Here is a 20,339-nt window from a genome sequence, read left to right on the forward strand (position 1 = left end):
AATCCTTTAAACCCCAAGGTTATGCCATATGAGTCCACCATACCTTCCTATATGCGGTATCTACCTGCCGTTCCAAGTAAATTTGTATGTGACAAACTCTAAACCTTCAAAGAAATTCTGTTTTGTATGCTCAAATAGCTCATGTATCTTGCAAGTCTATAGTCACCTACTATGTGTTATGATCCGGCAACCCCGAAGTGACAATAATCGGGACCACTCCTGGTGATGACCATAGTTTGAGGAGTTCATGTATTCACTATGTGTTAATGCTTTGGTCCGGTACTCTATTAAAAGGAGGCCTTAATATCCCTTAGTTTCCGCTAGGACCCCGCTGCCATGTGAGGGTAGGACAAAAGATGTCATGCTTGTTCTTTTCCATAAGCACGTATGACTATATTCGGAATACATGCCTACATTACATTGATGAATTGGAGCTAGTTCTGTGTCACCCTATGTTATGATTGTTACATGATGAACCGCCTCCGGCATAATTCTCCATCACCGATCCAATGCCTACGAGCTTTTCACGTATTGTTCTTCGCTTATTTACTTTTCCGTTGCTACTGTTACAAGCACTACAAAACCCAAAAATATTACTTTTGCTACTATTACCGTTACTTCCATATTACTGTGCTACTAAATAGTTTGCTGCAGATACTAAGTTATCTAGGTGTGGTTGAATTGACAACTCAACTGCTAATACCTAAGAATATTCTTTGGCTCCCCTTGTGTCGAATCAATAAATTTGGGTTTAATACTCTACCCTCGAAAACTATTGCGATCCCATATACTTGTGGGTTATCAACGCACAACTGTCACAACAGCTGGAACTGGTCTACCAAATCATTATCTTCACCAAGCCTACTAGTTGTATTTCTTCAACTCTTTCATTTCCTCATAACTGTGTTGTGTGCTTGTTCATATCTGTTTGAAGACTTTGACTGAAGACATTCTCAATTTCCTTAGTTCAATTTCTTTAGTCTGTTTGTCTTCATCCTGTTTATCCTGTGTTTACACTTTCTGTACTCTGTGCGTGTTTTCATTTCATCATGATGACCATGCTTATGCTATGTTATGTTTGCATCTGAGTACTTATTCCGCTGCAAGTAGTTATTCTCTTAGGAATTTCCTCACCCTGAAATTCCTCAGTGAAGAATTCATAAAAACCGCCTATTCACCCCCCTCTAGTCGACTTAACGCACTTTCAATTGGTATCAGAGCAAGGTACTCCCTTGTTCTATGTGATTTTGGTTTAACCGCCTGGAGTTTTAGTTACGTCGACCGCAGGAATGAAGACCGTGCATGCCCTACCTTTGACGGTCACGATTATCCCAAGTGGAAGGCCATGATGAAGAAGCGCCTCATGGAGATGAACAGAGGACTATGGACCGTCACTGAGATTGGTCTTACCGATCTGTGCAAGATGGCGGAAGCCGATGACATTCGCAAGTACACTCCTCTCAACCTCACGGCAAAGGACGTGATGTGCTCATGTCTGTCTCAAAATCAGTTCAGGAATATCATGCATCTCAGCCATGCGAAGCTTATCTGGGACCGACTCTCTGAGGTCTATGAAGGTGATCGAACTCGTCATGATGCTTGGTTTGAGGATTTCAAGGAATCACTCAAAGCTATGACATTCGAACCAGAGTCATCATCCTCTACACCATGTCTTATGGCAAATGGTGCTAAGGTAACATAATGCTACCTATCCGAGTCCAGTGATATTGAATCTGGTGATGAATTTGGACCCAGTTATGCCAAACTTGCTTCCCTTGCCACTAAACAACAAAGAGCTTTGGAAAAAGTTTAATACATGTTGGGTAAGAGCGATGATATGTTGGGTGAAGAAATGGATCAGTCGAAAGCTTTGGCTGATAGTCTTCAGAGGCTTCAGTCTAAGTTTGACACCCTTCAAAGTCATCATAACACTCTCTTATCTGATCATGAGAAGCTTTCTTATGAATTTCTTCAAAGAAAGCAAGATCTTGAGAAGCTAAGGGAGAGTTATGAAGATCTTCAGAAGGAGCGTGGTTCATTACTTGCTCAACAAATCAGCGCTGCTCAGGAAGAATTTGTTCCTCCATGTTTGAAGTGCATTGAACGTGAATCTGCTAATTCTTCACCTGAATGTTCAAATGCTTCTAATGTTACAAATTCTTCACCTGCCTCTGCTATGACTAATTCCTAATCTGAGGACATTGCTAGTATCACTGATGATGCAGGGCTGAAGGAATTGTATATGACAGGCATGTACAAAAGCCTCAAAGGGCATCAGGCTCTTTGTGATGTGCTTAAAAAGCATATCCTCAACAGGAACCCTAGGAAAGAGGGTATTTCCATTGAGAGGAAACTCAATGCTGATGGGACATACTGGAAGCTTGAGCAGTATCCCAAAACCTCATGGGTTGCTGCAAAGGGACCTCCAGTAGATCCATCTACTTTATCTGGCTTTACATGTGAATCTCCTCATTCTCCTGATGAGTCATTTGACTCCAACTATAAACTGTTCAAAAATCAGAATGGTGAAGTATTTGCTAGATATGTTGGTACTAACTGCAGGAACGGTTCCCCTATGAAGAAAATCTGGGTTCCCAAAAGGTGCCTTGAAAGTCTTCAGGTAAATGTCATCATGACACCACCTGTGAAGAATAGGAACCCCAGATCAAATTCTTCATATGGACCAAATTCCTCACGTGGATCAAATTCCTCAAAAGGATCAAAGTCCTCATATGAACATCATCATGCTAACCCTTCTGTTTCGCAGGGAAGAGCTAAGGGCTATGAATATGATCATTATTCTTCTAACCATTATGTTCATAAGTCCTCAAAGAATTTCTCTGCTTATTCATATGCTTACCCTAACTCCTCTTATGTGAAACGAAGTGGACTGGATTCTATGCCACCGTTCTCTTATGGAGCTTGCAGAATGATGAACTCTTTGCCACCCCTTCAGATGTGGGTGGTGAAGAAAAAGAACTAATCTCTTATTCAGGGTCAGGTCTCCAGACGTGCTTAAACGTCTGAAGAATTTGCTGGAGACCTGAAAATGGCCTGAAAGGACGCAGGCTAAACATGAAGAAATGAATCCTCATTTCTCACGTCCTCCTACTGTGTTATCTATTCTATTGATTTGATGAAATTGATGTCATATTATTCATTGATGAAGTATATGAGTTCGTAAGTTGCACTAATTCATCTGCAGGATGATCTACCCAAAGCCGCTGAGTGGGTCCTCGATAGTCAATGTATGAATCACATGACTGGTGACAAGAATCTATTGATGGATGTTCCCTTATCTCCATCGCATTTGAAGCATATCATCTTTGCTAACAAAGGAAAAAGCAAGGTATTGGGTCTAGGTAAGGTTGCGATTTCAAAGGATCGACACATGGACAAAGTCATGCTTGTCGAGTCCTTAGGATACAACCTCATGTCAGTCTCAATGCTTTGTGATCTTGGTATGGTTGTTATCTTTGGCAAGTATCATTGTGTTGTGATCATGGAAGCTGAGAATTCCAAAGTCTTCGAAGGCTTTAGGAGAGGAGATCTGTATATTGTTGATTTCTCTACAGGACCACAACCAGCTATATGTCTACTTGCAAAAGCTTCAGAAGGCTGGCTATGGCATCGACAACTTGGTCATGCTGGCATGAGGAACTTGCACACGCTCGTGAAGAAGAAGCATGTCATTGGCATTGAGAATGTCAAATTCCTCAAGGATCACTTGTGCGAAGCCTGTGAAGCTAGAAAGATTACCAAGGCCAAGCATCCAGCGAAGACTATCATGACTACCACTTGACCATTTGAATTGCTTCACATGGATCTCTTTGGTCCTAACCATTACTCTGCATTCACTAATGAAGCATCTCTATATGGCTTTGTTATTGTTGATGATTACTCTCGTTACACATGGGTGCATATTGTCACTTACAAATGTGAAGTGCAGGCAGTCTTCAAACGATTTTCCTCGAGGGCTTCAACCAACTTTGGTGTGAAGATCAAGCACATCAGAAGTGACAATGGAACTGAGTTCAAGAATACTGGTCTTGATGACTATCTTGATGAACTTGGTATTACTCATGAGTTATCTGCTCCTTATACTCCTCAGCAGAATGGTGTCGTGGAGCACAAGAACAGGACTCTTGTTGAGATGGCTCGCACTATGCTTGATGAATACAAGACGCCTCGTCATTTCTGGATTGAGGCAATTGATACTGCATGCCACATCATCAATAGGGTATATCTTCACAAATTCTTCAAAAATACTGCATATGAACTCCTCACTGACAAGAAACCCAATGTGAGTTATTTCAAAGTCTTCGGTGCTAAATGTTGGATTAGAGATCCTCATCACAATTCTAAATTTGCACCGAAAGCACAGGAAGGTTTTATGCTTGGTTATAGAAAGGACTCGCACACCTACAGAGTCTTCAACAACGTTCACCACAAGGTTGTTGAAATTGTAGATGTGCGGTTCGATGAAACTAATGGCTCGCAAAGAGAGCACCTACCTCCTGTGCTAGATGAACAGTCACCTGAGGAATCCATCGAGTTCAAGGCTACTGAGGATGTCATTCCTACCAAAGAATCTGCTGAATAAGTCATTCCATAACATGAAGAACATCATGCTGATGCACCCGAGGAAAATGGTGCTGAAGAAAATGCTAATCCAATTCCTCGACGACAACCTGCTCATCCTCGCGTTGCAAATGAAGTGCAGATTGAGAAAATCATCAGCGACATCAACACACCTGGTCCTCTCACACGCTCAAAAGCTTCACATTTGTCTAACTTTTGTGGGCACTTTGCTTTTGTCTCTATCTCAGAGCCCACTAAGGTAGATGAAGCATTTCTGGAGCCTGAATGAATTCAAGCTATGCAAGAGGAATTACATCAATTCGAGCTCAACAATGTCTGGGAACTGGTCAAACGTCCAGATCCTCGCAAGCACAATATCATTGGCACAAAGTAGATCTACCGCAACAAGCAAGATGAAAATGGCCTTGTGGTGAGGAATAAGGCACGGCTTGTAGCTCAAGGCTACACACAGGTTGAAGGAATTGATTTCGATGAAACTTTTGCACCTGTTGCTAGACTTGAGGCTATTCGCATATTACTTGGTTATGCTAACCATCATAATATCATCTTATATCAAATGGATGTGAAAAGCGCATTCCTCAATGGTAAGCTTGAGGAAGAAGTATATGTTGCTCAACCCCCAGGTTTTGAAGATCCAAAGCATCCTGACAAAGTCTTCAGACTCAATAAGGCCCTCTATGGCCTCAAGCAGGCCCCTCGGGCGTAGTATGATTGTCGGGTGGTTGGTGCGACATATACCAAGGGATGGCTTATCATTGTGGGAGCCAATAAAACGTCGCCGGTGCCTGGAAACGGGATGAGGCGAAGACATGCACGCCGGCGAATCTTACCCAGGTTCGGGGCTCTCCGAGGAGATAACACCCCTAGTCCTGCTCTGCGGGGTCTCCGCATGATCACTAGATCGATAAAGAGTAGCTACAATCGCTCCTAGAGCTGTTGGGATCAAGGGAGAAGAAGGGCAAGGCTAGCTCTTGCTTCTCTCTGTCTATGGTGTGTGTGTATGTGCTATGCTTGGAAGCCAAACATGCAGAGGGGCGAACCAGAAGCGAACCCTTTGCATGGGTGCTCCAGGGGGGGGGTTTATATAGGACTACCCCCATGGGGGTACAATGGTAATCCGACTGAGAACTGGCCCCAGCCGTCAGTGTCTACGCCTGCCGGCTTCTCCGCCGGCTACTGGGTCCCGCCGGCTGGTGGGTCCCGCCGGCTGCCGGCTACTCGGTCGACAGGCCGGCCCCACCGCCTAGGGTCTTGTCGGCGGCTGCTTACTGTAGCTGCGCCTCTGATGATGAGGGCTTTGTCGAGGTAAGCATGGCAACAGTGATCCGCATCGGGGGCCATCACTGTAGCCTCACCTCGTCTTGTCTCCCTAATGGGGCTCCTGCTTCGAGGAAGGGAGTCGCCGGCTTCTGGAGGCCGGCTATGCTCCTGGCCGATTAGGAAAAACCGGGCCGCCTTCACGCCTCTCTCTGGCTGAAGGGGCCCGCGGTCCTTGGGCCGTACAGGAGGGGGTCGTGAATGACGTCGCGGCTGGCGTGGCTACAGTGCCGGGCCGCGCGGGAGACATCCCTCCCGTACGGCCTCCTGTAGCCATGCCTGCCTCGGGCTTCGGGAGTCGTGGGCCGCACTGTGGCCACACCCCGTCATGTCGCTGTTATGTAGGGGTGGTTGTGGTCTCGGCCGGCTTCTTGGAGTCGGCGTCCTTCTTGGCCGGCTTCTTCGAGTCGGTGAGGCTGGGTCGCCTTCCGGTAGTCGGCTTTAGTGGTAGCCGGCCGGGGAAGGCGGCCCAAATGCTTGGAGTGCTTGAAGGCCCAAAGGCCTGATAAATTTTCTGAAGAGCCAGGGGTAGTCGGTTAGGCTACCCGTGGCCAATTACTCCGACAATGATACTTTGAAGGAATTCCTCATGAAGAAAGGCTTCAAACCCGGTTCACTTGACCCACCTCTTTTCACTAAATCCTATGATGGTGAATTGTTTGTGTGCCAAATATATGTTGATGATACCATTTTTGGGTGTACTGACCAATGTTACAGTGATGAATTTGCCTACATGATGAGTGAAGAATATCAAATGTCTATGATAGGAGAATTGAAATTCTTCTTAGGTCTTAAAATTCGTCAACAGCGTGATGGCATTTTCATATCTCAGGAGAAATACCTCAAGGATGTATTGAGGAAATTCGGCATGCAAGATTGCAAAGGCGTCAAAGTTCCTATGCCCACAAATGGCCATCTATGCACTGATGAAAATGGTATTGACTTCGATCAAAAGGCATATCGCTCCATGATTGGTTCTTTATTGTATTTATGTGCATCTAGGCCAGATATTATGCTTAGTGTTTGCATGTGTGCCCGCTTTCAAGTGACACCGAAGGAATCACACCTTAAGGTTGTGAAGCATATTCTTCGATATCTAGCTCACACACTGGTACCTCTTGAGCACTGCGTTGGTTTTCCCTTGAAGAGGAAAGGGTGATGCAGCAAAGTAGCGTAAGTATTTCCCTCAGTTTTTGAGAACCAAGATATCAATCCAGTAGGAGGCTACGCGCGAGTCCCTCGCACCTACACAAACAAATAAATCCTCGCAACCAACGCGATAAGGGGTTGTCAATCCTTACACGGTCACTTACGAGAGTGAGATCTGATAGATATGATAAGATAATATTTCTGGTATTTTTATGATAAAGATGCAAAGTAAAATAAAAGCAAAGTAAAATGCAACGGAAATAACAAAGTGTTGGAAGATTAATATGATGGAAGATAGACCCGGGGGCCATAGGTTTCACTAGTGGCTTCTCTCAAGAGCATAGGTATTTTACGGTGGGTGAACAAATTACTGTTGAGCAATTGATATAATTGAGCATAGTTATGAGAATATCTAGGTATGATCATGTATATAGGCATCACGTCCGAGACAAGTAGACTGACTCCTGCCTGCATCTACTACTATTACTCCACACATCAACCGCTATCTAGCATGCATCTAGAGTATTAAGTTCATAAGAACAGAGTAACGCCTTAAGCAAGATGACATGATCTAGAGGGATAAATTCATGCAATATGATAAAAAACCCATCTTGTTATCCTCGATGGCAACAATACTATACGTGCCTTGCTGCCCCTACTGTCACTGGGAAAGGACACCGCAAGATTGAACCAAAAGCTAAGAACTTCTCCCATTGCAAGAAAGATCAATCTAGTAGGCCAAACCAAACTGATAATTCGAAGAGACTTGCAAAGATAACCAACCATACATAAAAGAATTCAGAAGATTCAAATATTGTTCATAGATAAACTTGATCATAAACCCACAATTCATCGGTCTCAACAAACACACCGCAAAAGAAGATTACATTGAATAGATCTCCATGAGAGAGAGGGAGAACATTGTATTGAGATCCAAAAAGAGAAAAGAAGCCATCTAGCTAATAACTATGGACCCGAAGGTCTGAGGTAAACTACTCACACTTCATCGGACAGGCTATGGTGTTGATGTAGAAGCCCTCCGTGATCGAAGCCCCTTCCGGCGGAGCTCCGGAATAGGCCCCAAGATGGGATCTCATGGGTACAGAAGGTTGCGGCGGTGGAATTAGGTTTTTGGCTCCGTATCTGATCGTTTGGGGGTACGTAGGTATATATAGGAGGAAGCAGTACGTCGGTGGAGCAACGTGGGGCCCACGAGGGTGGAGGGCGCGCCCAAGGGGGTAGGCGCGCCCCCTACCTCGTGGCTTCCTGGAAGCTTCCTTGACTTAGGGTCCAAGTCTCCTGGATCATGTTCATTCCGAAAATCACATTCCCGAAGGTTTCATTTCGTTTGGACTCCGTTTGATATTCTTTTTCTGCGAAACTCTGAAATATGAAAAAAAAACAGCAATTCTGGGCTGGGTCTCCGGTTAATAGGTTAGTCCCAAAAATAATATAAAAGTGAATAATAAAGCCCAATAATGTCCAAAACAGAAGATAATATAGCATGGAGCAATAAAAAATTATAGATACGTTGGAGACGTATCAAGCATCCCCAAGCTTAATTCCTGCTCGTCCTCGAGTAGGTAAATGATAAAAACAGAATTTTTGATGTGGAATGCTACTTGGCATAATTTCAATGTAATTCTTCTTAATTGTGGTATGAATATTCAGATCCAAAAGATTCAAGATAAAAGTTCAATATTGACATAAAAATAATAATACTTGAAGCATACTAACTAAGCAATTATGTCCTCTCAAAATAACATGGCCAAAGAAAGTTCATCCCTACAAAATCATATAGTTTAGTGATGCTCCATCTTCCTCACACAAGAATGCTCCCCGATGACAAGCCAAACAATTATTTCATACTTTAGTAATCTCAAACTTTATAAACCTTCACGCAAGACATGAGCGTGAGCCATGGATATAGCACTATGGGTGGAATAGAGTATAATGATGGGGGTTATGTGGAGAAGACAAAAAGGAGAAAGTCTCACATCAACAAGGCTAATAAATGAGCTATGGAGATGCCCATCGATTGATGTTAATGCAAGGAGTAGGGATTGCCATGCAACGGATGCACTAGAGCTATAAATATATGAAAGATCAACAAAATAAACTAAGTGGGTGTGCATCCAACTTGCTTGCTCACGAAGACCTAGGGCACTTGAGGAGGCCCATTGTTGGAATATACAAGCCAAGTTCTATAATGAAAAATTCCCACTAGTATATGAAAGTGACAAAACAAGAGACTCTCTATCATGAAGATTATGGTGCTACTTTGAAGCACAAGTGTGGTAAAAGGATAGTAGCATTGTCCCTTTTTATTTCTCCTTTTTTGGGCCTTTTTTTATTTGGCCTTTTTTTCAATGCTCTATTAAATGATGATCATCATTCTATTTATTTACAACTCAATGATTACAACTTGATACTGGAACAAGGTATGACTCTATATGAATGCCTCCGGCAGTGTACCGGGATATGCAATGAACCAAGAGTGACATGTATGAAAGAATTATGAACGGTGGCTTTGCCACAAATACTGTGTCAACTACATGATCATGCAAAGCAATATGACAATGATGGACGTGTCATGATAAACGGAACGATGGAAAGTTGCATGGCAATATATCTCGGAATGGCTATGGAAATGCCATAATAGGTAGGTATGGTGGCTGTTTTGAGGAAGATATAAGGAGGTTTATGTGTGAAAGAGCATATCATATCACGGGGTTTGGATGCACCGGCAAAGTTTGCACGAACTCTCAATGTGAGAAAGGGCAATGCAGGGTACCGAAGAGGCTAGCAATGATGGAAAGGTGAGAGTGCGTATAATCCATGGACTCAACATTAGTCATAAAGAACTCACATACTTATTGCAAAAATCTACAAGTCATCAAAAACCAAGCACTACGCGCATGCTCCTAGGGGGATATATTGGTAGGAAAAGACCATCGCTCGTCCCCGACCGCCACTCATAAGGAGGACAATCAAAGAATACCTCATGTTTCAAATTTGTTACATAACGTTTACCATACGTGCATGCTACGGGACTTGCAAGCTTCAACACAAGTATTTCTCAAATTCACAACTACTCAACTAGCACAACTTTAATATCACTACCTCCATGTCTCAAAACAATCATCAAGCATCAAACTTCCCTTAGTATTCAAAACACTCATAAGAAAGTTTTTACTAATCTTGAATACCTAGCATATTAGGTTTATTTAAGCAAATTACAATGCTATTGAAGACTCTCAAAATAATCTAAGTGAAGCATGAGAGATCAATAGTTTCTATAAAACAAATCCACCACCGTGCTCTAAAAGATATAAGTGAAGTACTAGAGCAAAACTATATAACTCAAAAGATATAAGTGAAGCACATAGAGTATTCTAATAATTTCCAAATCATGTGTGTCTCTCTCAAAAGGTGTGTACAGCAAGGATGATTGTGGTAAACTAAAAAGCAAAGACTCAAATCATACAAGACGCTCCAAGCAAAACACATATCATGTGGTGAATAAAAATATAGGTCCAAGTAAAGTTACCGATGGAAGTAGACGAAAGAGGGGATGCCTTCCGGGGCATCCCCAAGCTTTGGCTTTTTGGTGTCCTTAGATTATCTTGGGGGTGCCATGGGCATCCCCAAGCTTAGGCTCTTGCCACTCCTTGTTCCATAATCCATCAAATCTTTCACCCAAAACTTGAAAACTTCACAACACAAAACTTAGCAGAAAATCTCGTGAGCTCCGTTAGCGAAAGAAAACAAAAGACCACTTCAAGGTACTGTAATGAACTCATTATTTATTTATATTGGTGTTAAACCTACTGTATTCCAACTTCTCTATGGTTTATAAACTATTTTACTACCCATAGATTCATCAAAATAAGCAAACAACACACGAAAAACAGAATCTGTCAAAAACAGAACAGTCTGTAGTAATCTGTAACTAACGCAAACTTCTGGGACTCCAAAACATCAGCCAAAATATGATGACGTAGAAAATTTGTTTATTGTTTAGCAGCAATTGGAATCAATATTTTATCACGTTCTGGTGATTTTTAACAATTATTTTCGTGAACAGAAAGTTTCTGGAAATTACAGCAAGATCAAATACCTATCATCCAAGAAGCTCCTATAGGTTTAACTTGGCACAAACACTAATTAAAACATAAAAACACATCTAACCAGAGGCTAGATCAAATATTTATTCCTAAACAGAAGCAAAAGGCAAAAAACTATATATAAAATTGGGTTGCCTCCCAACAAGCGCTATCGTTTAACGCCACTAGCTAGGCATAATAGCAAGGATAAATCTAGGTATTGCCATCTTTGGTAGGCAATCCATAAGTGGCTCTCATGATAGATTCATATGGTAATTTTATTTTCTTCCTTTAGCGACCAGACCTCAAACAGTCTAGTCTCCATGCATTAGTGTCATCCCTGGATAGGTAATGCTGACACGCACAGTACTTTGAAGGATTTATAACAGAGTAGCAATCACTACCTTATTACATCGAATAGTTCAAGAGAACTCAATACAAATTAATATGGCTTAAGGCCATCTAAAAACGATAACAGCAGAAGGCTTGGAAGATAAAGTGAGTCCATCAACTCCAACGGCATCACTGAGTATAAGACCACGACCTAAGGCTCCTTACTCGTCGTCTGAAAAGTCTGCAACATGCTACGTTGCAGCCCGAAAACGGGTCAGCACATGGAATATGCTGGCAATGTAACACATAGAGAGTAATGAACAGAATAATGCTATCACTACATGCATATTTGGCTAGTGGAAAGCTTTATGGTTACAGTTTTGCGAAAAGCCAATTTTTCCCTACCACAAAGGAATAAATTTTATTTAACTATCATGGTGGTTGTTAAACGTTGAGAAGGTACCTCCAACTCAATCCCAATTAAGAACGTGATTAACCCAATCAAACTAAATTAAGTAGCATGATGATGAGATTCACATGATAATCCAAGAACTAGATACTCAAGATGTCCATAACCGGGGACACGGCTAACCATGATTAGTTTGTACACTCTGCAGAGGTTTGTGCACTTTTCCCCAGAAGACTCGATTGCCTCCGCTTGATTTCTCGCACTACATGGTGTTTGAGAAATGGATGACCGAGACACAGTCTTTCAGAAACAATACTCTTTACTCCGGGTGGACAGTTACACCTACTTTCCCCTACATCTGCTAGCCCACCTCTTCAAGAGATCATGTAACCTACTCAACTATGCTAGAGCCCATAATAGCTTGTGGCTGCACACGGAAGTTTCTAGCATGAATAATCTCATGATCCCTTTGAACCTGGGTGGCGGTCCATAGGATGATCACACGGGTACTCCGGGATATCCAAAAATACAGGCAACACTGGGTTCTCCAGGTGCCTCAATCCACCCAGATGTAAATTAAAGTAGCCACCTTAAGTTGATCCATTAATTAACAATCTCACATCTTTCATGAAATACACTCAAACCCAATCCACGTCTACGAGCATAGCATAGCAATATAAGCAAACGTAGAAGTAACTCCCAAAGGTTTGATAGTAAACAGGGCAATAGGTACTACCTCATCTACTTCCCAAAACCCACATATTAATCAGATCCTAATCATGCAATAGTTTGAGGATTGATCTAATGCAATAAAACTGGGTGGTAAAGAGGTATGATCAAAGTGTTACTTGCCTTGCTGATGTTCCGTGAAACCTAGAGACTCGTAGTAGCACGCTTCGCACTCCGGGTACTCTATCGCAAACAAACAATACATACATAGGCAATCAAGCAAGGGTGCATGAATACAACTCAAAATAAGAGATCTAACCAGAAAGTTCAACTTAAGAACTCTGGTTTGCAAAAGAATCAAATCGAACGAAGCAACGAAACTCAAACGGCAAAAGAAACATGCTTCGTTTACTAATCTGGACCTAAGTCAAATTTTACAATAGCAAAAACTTGTTTGAGTTGGTTAAACAGAAAGAAGGTTTCGAGATGAAACTCTAGGCGCTTGAATCGCCTGATTCCGATAAACGAGCGAAAAGTTAAACTGAAACGAAAATCGGATTAGAAATCTCGATCGAAAATAATCGCGGAAAATCCGAGAAAAAGAAAAACTGACCACGCGCCGTTGGTGTATCACGTGGCCGGAAAGCCTGCCAGCCCACGCGCGTGACGGGACATCGCCGCAGGGAGGGGGCCCGCCACGTCCGCGCCCCGGCCTAGGCGCGGATCCTTTGTATCCCGAAACCGCCCGCACGATCCGTGCGGCAGTTTCGGCTCGCACTTATGCGTAATAAACGCGAGACGTGGGGGGAGTTGGCGCAGTTAATCCCACGTCTCCCCCCACGTCCGGCCTCTTCGGCCGCGTGAGGCTATAAGTAGGGGGAGGTGGAGGGCGGCAGACCCTCGCACGCTCCTCCTACTCCCTTCCCCTTCTCGCCTTGCTTGTTCTTGCGACAGCGCCTCGCCGCCGCGCTCTTCCTTCGCACGCTCCTCCGCCGCCGTGCTAGCTTCCGCTATGCCTCCCCACGTTGAGCAGCTTGGCGGGGATTGGGATGGCTCCATCGTCCACAACGACCACATCGACTTCCTCCGCGACACCCGGCGTCTGCCCAGCGCGGACAAAGTGGAGGTCCGCCTCGCGCCGGAGAAGGAAGTCAGGCCGGCGCCGCGGGATGGCGAGCGGGTGGTCTTCCGCTCGCACTTCCTGTGCGGCTTCGGACTGCCAGTGAGCGCCATCTTCCGCTCCTGGCTGGACTTCTATCAGCTCCAGCTGCACCACCTCACCCCCAACGCGGTGGTGCTGCTGTCGGCCTTCGTCACCCTGTGCGAGGGCTATCTCGGCGTCCTCCCCACCCTCGAGCTCTGGGGGGAATTCTTCCAGTCGAAGCTGGGCACGCGCGTGCGGGGCGTGTCGGCTTAGACCGGCGCCTTCATCGCGTCACGGAGATCAGGCGCCGACAACCCCTTCCCCATCATCACGCTGATCCAATCGGTGAAGAAGTGGCAGAAGTCATACTTCTACGTGCGGAACATCGCTCCACGGGGCGCCTACATCAACCTGCCGGCTTACGTAGCCGGCCCACCGGCGGGGAGGCTGCCCCAGTGGTCCTTCCGGGCGGTGACGCTGTCGCAGGGAGGAAACGCCGCCATCGCCCGCCTGCGGGTGATGGTCCAGTCGGAGGGCCTGACGGGGCCCGATCTCCTGGCCACGTTCGTCACGCGCCGGGTCCTCTCGCTCCAGAGCCGGCCTCATCTGATCTGTCAGATGAGCGGCCAGCTCGATCCGAGCCGGATGTGCACCAGGGAGATGCCGCAGCCCGCCGCCGCCGACATGGTGAACTACCTCGCCAACTGCCAGCTTCCCGACGACTGGCAATTCGGCAAGGAGCCAAACAGCCGCGCCAATCCTCCGCCTATGGTACGCTCCCCTTCTCTTTTTCTCTTTTTCTCTCTCAGCTTTGTCGTCGAATTCCTCTGGGCCGACTCTAACTCAGTCGGCCCGCTCTTTTGACAGAATCCTCTGCTTCGGCCGGCCGGTGGAGCGGACGTGGAGTGCCGCTTCGTCCCCGACCGGACCGAGCACGACCAGGAGGACCCCGATCTGGGGGCGGTCCATATGGAGGACGCCACCGAGCCGGCCGGCGGCCAAGCCGGCGGCGAAGCAGGCGGCGCCGGGCTCTCTGCTACCTTTGAGGACTGGCCGGACGAGGACGAAGCCGAAGCCGTCCCGCATCGCCAGCCGGCGTCCGGACGCGGCGCGGGCTCCTCCGGCGCGCAGCCTGCTCGGGGTAGGGGCCAGAAACGTCGCGCCACCCAGGGCATGTTCGGTAGCCGGACGAAGAAGCCCAGGGGTGGGGCGGCGGCCACCAGGCGGGAAGAGGCGGCCGCGAAGGCGGCTCGCTTCCGCAAAGTGGTGAAGCAGCCGCAGACGGTGTCGGCATAAGTTCTCTCTTTCTATGTATTCTCCTTCTTTCTTTTCTTGGGTGGTTTTCTGAACCTTTGTCTTCTTTTTCAATGATCAGAGCTCCACTGTCACTCGAGCGGGCGGCTGCCGGCTCCGTTGTCGAGTCGCCAGGGGGCTCTGGGAGCACCACCCGCCACGTAGATCCCTGTGCCCCCCTCCTGGAGGCGACAGAAAGGAACGCGCGGGAGGTGCGGGAGGAGCAGGAAGCGCGGGAGGCGGAGGCACGGAGGGCAGCCGCCGCCCAGGCAGCTCGGGAGGAGGAGGCGGCGAAGGCGCTCGCCGAGGCCGCAGCCAAGGCCCAGGCAGAGGCCGAGGCCGAAGCGGCGGCAGGGGAGGCCTTGATGGTCACCCCCTGCGCACCATGGCGCCCGGGGGCGCGGATCCCTCGCCAGGGAGAGCCAGCGGTTCCCAGCCGGGTCTGGGAGGGAGCGGCGACAACGTCATCTTCTTGAGGGAGGCGTCGGGGCCGACTCCTCCGGCTAGGGCGGCCCAAGGCGGCCAGACTGAGCCTGCGCCCGCAAAGTCGGCGGAAGGCGAGCCGGACGCGGGAGCTGAGGTGGCGGTCCGGGTTCCGCCAAGCCGGCGCGCAGGGAAGGCCGCGTCGGAGCCGCAGAAAGCGGCGTCGGAGCCACGGCCGGCCGTGGGCTCCAGCTCGTCGGCCCGAGACGCGGAGGCGGCCAGCGCTACCTCAGGGTGGACGCCAGGCGGAGGGACGGCCGTGGTGAACATCGCTGCACAAGACGTCCGGACTCGGCTCCAGGGCCAAGCCGCGGCGCTGAGGCAGTTCACCGACGAATTCCTCGCCACGCGGGCAGCCATCCGGGTTAGTATTCTCATCTTCTTCTTGATTTCTCTCGTGGGGGCGCGTCAGCGCACCCACTGGGTGTAGTCCCCGAGTTTCGAGTCGGCTGCTGAGCAGGCGGCTTGGAACTTCTTGGAGATTTTGTTTTTGCTGCTTTTGTTCTTACGTCGGTCTTCTGTCCATCTTGCAGGACTACCACAACCTCCGAGCGGCCGCCTTCAACTCCCAGTCTCGGGAGCTGACGCAGAAGACCGCCGATCTCACTGAAAGCCGAGGTATGTGACTTGATCTTTATCTCATGTGGGGGCGCGTCAGCGCACCCACTGGGTGTAGTCCCCGAGATTCGGGCCGACTGCTGAGCAGTCAGCTCGGATCTTCCTTGATGATTTCTCATCGTTCTTCTTGTTCTTCTATCTCTGCAGCGGCCAACGCCGGTCTGAGGGCACAGCTGGGGGAGTCCCAGACTGCTCTTCGTGCCAAGGACACGGAGCTCGCCGCCTTGGTGCAGGAGCGCGACCGCCTGGTCAAGAAGCTGGCCGACCAGGAGGAAGGCCACAAGGCTGCGCTGAAGGCCGCGCAGGATCGCGAAGCCACCCTCCAGGCCGAGTTCGAGACGGAGGCGGCCGGCTGGGAAGAGGCCAGGCAGACCCTGGTCTCCGGCTATGGCCAGATTGAGGACCTGGTTGATGGTAAGTCGTCTACCCCTTCATCCTCTCTTGCCATCTGCCACTTTGGCTTGTTTTTCTGATTTTGGTGCTCTTCTTTTCTTTTCTTCTTTGCGCAGAGTACTTCCCCGGCTATTCCATTGCTGCCAACCAGGCCATCGAAGCTCGTCGCCAGGCGAAGAGGCAAGCCGGCTTCGAGATCTCGCCGACCGCCGGCCGCTCGCTGGAGGAGCAGCTCCTGGCGATCCAGGCTCGTATCCAGCCGGCTCACAGGCTACTCTGCCGGCTTCAGCATGCCGGGTCGCAGGTCTTGGCCGCCCTCTGGCCCGGCCAAGTGGTCCCGCGCACTCCCAGCCGGACCGCCGACTGGCTGGAGGTGGCTGTCGGCTGCTTCGAGGCTTGGAAGGCGTCAGCGGCTCGCTCCGGCGCCAGGCGGGCGCTGGAGTTCGTCAAGGCCTGGTATCCCGGCCTGAACCTGGACCAGCTGGTGACCTGGCGGCAGCAAGCCGACACGGAGCTGGAGCCGGCGCGGCCGGCCATCATTCGGCGAGCTTCGACGATCGCCGACTACACCGACACCAACGTCTTCGCCCCCGAGGTGGACGACAATGGAGTCGCCCAGCCGGAAGATTGGTTCGGGCTGGACCCTGCGTACGGCGAGGACTCGGCGGAGGAGATCGACTCCAGCGACGAGGGCGAGGAGGAGGAGGAGGAGGGTGAAGGCGCCGAGCCGGCTGGTGGAGAAGCCGGCCAGCCTGACCGCGCCTCCAGCACTACGTCGCGTGTGAGTGCGTCTCCTGCCGCGGGAGGTGGTCAAGCCGGGACCAACTAGGCGGCCACTCCTTCAGACGGCGAGCTGCCTTCACCGATCAGTTCGGCCTCCAAGTCGCACCTTAGTCTTCTTTCTGTTGTTTTCCTGTCTTGTTGCTTTGGAACAATGTTTGGTTAAGTCTGCACAATTCCACCCACTGGGTGTATTGAAACTCAAGTCTGTTGCCAGCCTTTAGGCGGCTTTATGTATATAAGTTATGCAATCGGCTTTTCCTTGTACTTTCGCTTTTCTGTCCTTCTGCTTTTTTCCTTTGCCGCCCTCCCTTGGTTGCCGCCTCCCTAGTCAAACAGTTGTTCTACAAACTGTAGCCGGGGAGTGCCTGGCCGATTGGGGAGGGGGAAGTACTTTTAGCTCTGCTGGACTTAATCTAAGTTTTTTAGGAAGCCGGCCAGCCGGCTGCTGTGACAGCCGGCAGGCGTATATGGAGGCCGTCTCTTTGCTATATAGGTTAGTTGTTCCTTAGCCATTTTTCGTGTGGGCGTCTTTTCTGTCTTTCCTCTTGCTAGTCGGACAGTCAGTTCTTTGAGCTGCGACTTTCAACAAGGGAGGACTTGGGAGCCGGCACACTACTTTGCTGACTTCGGGAAGAACTTAGAATATAGCTCAAGGCGGCCAGTCCCCGGGCCGACTAGTCGGACCCGGTGCCGGACAAGAGTTCAAAATGTAATAATACATTCATGGATATGACACTCGTCATTCATAGATAAATAAAAGGCAGTCCCCGAGTACTGTTCGGGGCGCCTGTTGGTTTGTAACTTAATACAAAGGGGGTAGCGTGATACATACTGCTTTTCAGCTGTAAAATCGCCTTAGGAGATTTGCGTTCCATGGTCGCTCTGACTCCTTGCCGGAGTCGTCTCTCTTGCGTGCTCTTGGCTTTTGCGCGTCGATCAAGTAGTAGGAGTCGTTGCGAGTGCCTTGCTGACGACGAAGGGGCCTTCCCAAGGGGCCGAGAGCTTGTGCTGGCCGGCTGTTCGCTGGATCAGCCGGAGCACAAGGTCGCCCTCTTGGAAGGATCTTGGCTTGACCTTGCGGTTGTAGTAGCGGTGTAGGCCTTGCTGGTAGATGGCGGACCGGCTGAGGGCTAACAGCCGGCCTTCTTCCAGTAGGTCGACGCCGTCTTCTCTTGCTTCTTTGGCTTCCTCCTCCGTGTACATGGTGATCCGAGGCGAGTCGAACTCGATGTCTGTTGGGATGACAGCCTCGGCACCGTACACAAGGAAGAATGGAGTGAAGCCGGTTGACTTGTTGGGTGTAGTGCGCAGACTCCAGAGGATAGCCGGCAGCTCTTCGAGCCAGCAGTCGGCCGATCGCTCCAGTGGTACAACCAGTCGGGGCTTGATGCCGGAGAGGATAAGTCCATTTGCTCGCTCGACCTGGCCGTTTGACTGCGGGTGGGCAACGGACGCTAAGTCCAGTCGGATGCCCTGTGTCACGCAGAAACATGCCAGTGCGCCTTTGGCGAAGTTCGTGCCGTTGTCGGTGATGATGCTGTGCGGCACGCCGTACCGAGTAGTGATGTCGGTGATGAATGTCACGGCAGTCGGCCCGTTCAGCTTCTTAATTGGTTTGGCTTCAATCCACTTTGTGAACTTGTCCACCGCAACGAGTAGATGCGTCAAGCCACCGCGGGCTGTCTTGAAAGGGCCCACCATGTCCAGTCCCCAGACGGCAAAAGGCCAGGTGAGGGGAATGGTCTTGAGGGCAGAAGCCGGCAGGTGTTGTTTGGAACTGAAGACTTGACATCCTCTGCAGCTCTTGACTATTTCTTTAGCATCCTCCAAGGCAGTCGGCCAGAAGAACCCATGGCGGAAAGCCTTGGCCACGAGGGATCTTGAGGCGGCGTGATGGCCGCATTCGCCTTGGTGGATGTCTTTGAGGATTGCCACTCCTTTTTCTGGCTCGACGCAACGCTGGAAGACTCCAGTGATGTTGCGCTTCACAAGCTCCCTGTTGGTTATCATGTATGCTGTGGCTCGTCGTTGCACTAGTCTTGCTGCGATCTCATCAGCCGGCAGCTCTCTGCGGACTAGGAACTTGAGGATGGGCTGGGCCCATGAGGGAGCTGTGACTTCTTCTGCTGTTAACGTGGCCACCATGACTCGGGAGGGTGGGTTGGGTGTTGCATTGGAGTAGTCCACCGCTTCTTGTGTCGTTGCAGTCCCCGGGCCGACTGCTGCAGTCCCCGGGCCGGGTTCTGAAGTCCCTGAGCCGGGTGCGACTATGTCAGTCCCCGGGGCAGTCGTCGAAGTCCCCGTGCCGCCTGCGGGATTTCTTGAGCCGGATCCGGCTGTTTCTGGCGCAGGCGGTACGAAGATGGAATCCGACTCTGGAGACGGCTTGATGGACGGCTTGAGGAGGCGCTGGAGGGAGACGCCAATCGGTATGGCTTGTCGGGTGGAGCCGATCCGTGCTAGGGCATCTGCTTGGTCGTTGTTGGCCCTTGGCACGTGAAGGAACTCACACCCTTCGAAGTATCCGCTCATCTGCTGGACGAGGAATCGGTAGCTTGCCATGTTTGCGTCCTTGGCATCCTAGTCGCCAGATGATTGCTGGACCACTAAGTCTGAGTCGCCATAGCACAGGATCCGGCGTATGCCGCGTTCTTTGGCTAGCCGGAGCCCATGTACGAGCGCCTCGTACTCGGCCACGTTGTTGGAGGCGGCGAATGGGATCTGCAGCGTGTACTTGAGCTTGTCGCCTTTGGGAGAGGTGAGGACGATGCCGGCTCCCAAGCCGGTGCGCATCTTGGATCCGTCAAAGTGCATCCGCCAATGGGTAGAGTCGGGAGCCGGCGGTAAGTACTGGGTCTCGGCCCAGTCGATGAGGAAGTCGGCCAATGCTTGCGACTTGATGGCGGTGCGGGGTTGATAGAATATTGTGTAGGGCGCCAAGGCAATGGCCCATTTGGCCACCCGGCCGGATGCATCCCTGCTGCCTATGATCTCGGCGACCGTGATGGGGTGCTCTTGGAAGTAGGGCTTCAATTTCTTG

The sequence above is a fragment of the Triticum aestivum genome, chromosome 1D, assembly GCF_018294505.1.
Source record: "Triticum aestivum cultivar Chinese Spring chromosome 1D, IWGSC CS RefSeq v2.1, whole genome shotgun sequence".
Taxonomy (NCBI): domain Eukaryota; kingdom Viridiplantae; phylum Streptophyta; class Magnoliopsida; order Poales; family Poaceae; genus Triticum; species Triticum aestivum.